This window comes from Pseudophryne corroboree, unplaced genomic scaffold (assembly GCF_028390025.1).
Source record: "Pseudophryne corroboree isolate aPseCor3 unplaced genomic scaffold, aPseCor3.hap2 scaffold_823, whole genome shotgun sequence".
NCBI lineage: Eukaryota > Metazoa > Chordata > Amphibia > Anura > Myobatrachidae > Pseudophryne > Pseudophryne corroboree.
The window spans coordinates 57,946-58,670 of record NW_026970402.1 but is presented as its reverse complement, the minus strand read 5'-3'; the positions used below and the strand labels follow the sequence as shown (position 1 = coordinate 58,670).

Genomic DNA, 725 nt, shown 5'->3' with positions numbered 1-725 from the left:
TGGTACTTTCCCATGATGAGTGAGTGCTTCAGGATCTCTTGCACTTACATGTGCAGCAGAGTACTGCAATGGAAGCATGCTGGGCCCATAACCCAGAGGTAGAAAGATTGAAACTATCCTCTGCTATATGCATTTTTTTTGTTAATTAAAGTAATCCAAAACTGGGATTGATATTTTTGCTCTTTTATTTTTACTTAAAGTACAATAACTTTTACCATTTTAATTTGTTTTAATAGTATATTGACAGTATTGTTTTCTTTCAAAAATTCACTTAATTTTCTTTTCTGTGTGCTAATTAGATATCACCTTGTTTTCACATTAAATAGACTTCCACATGAGAAAGCAGCAAGGATGCAGTGGCGTTAATGTTTCCTGGTGGTAGTGGGGTACTGTGTTTGTGCTTTCCTCTGGTCAGCTCTGGTAAAAGTCAGATTTCTTTGTCTCAGATCTTCCTCTAGCCTTGTTCTTCTTTCGAGAGTTCCCTTGTGCTGCCTCAGTTGGATCTCCTTCACTTGACAGGGGGGTACCCGAGCAGCGACCCTCCCCAGCACTAGCCCAACTCCTACTTACCTGCCAGGTGAGATACTATGATCAGGAAGGTGCTTCTCCCAGGGAAAGGCTCACCCATTGCACTCTGGGTGTGCTGCTCCTGGGATTTCCCCAAATGTGGGAAACTTGACTGCATAATTTGTGTTTCCCCTGGTCGGCTCTCGTATAATTCAGAT

General features: G+C 42.1%; 1 non-coding gene across 1 annotated transcript; it reads left to right on the top strand.

Annotated features, from left to right (window-relative positions):
* The first annotated feature begins 562 nt into the window (after positions 1 to 562).
* On the top strand, positions 563 to 725 carry LOC135042330 (U1 spliceosomal RNA). The gene has a single exon (XR_010235481.1). It is a non-coding gene; the product is annotated as a U1 spliceosomal RNA (small nuclear RNA).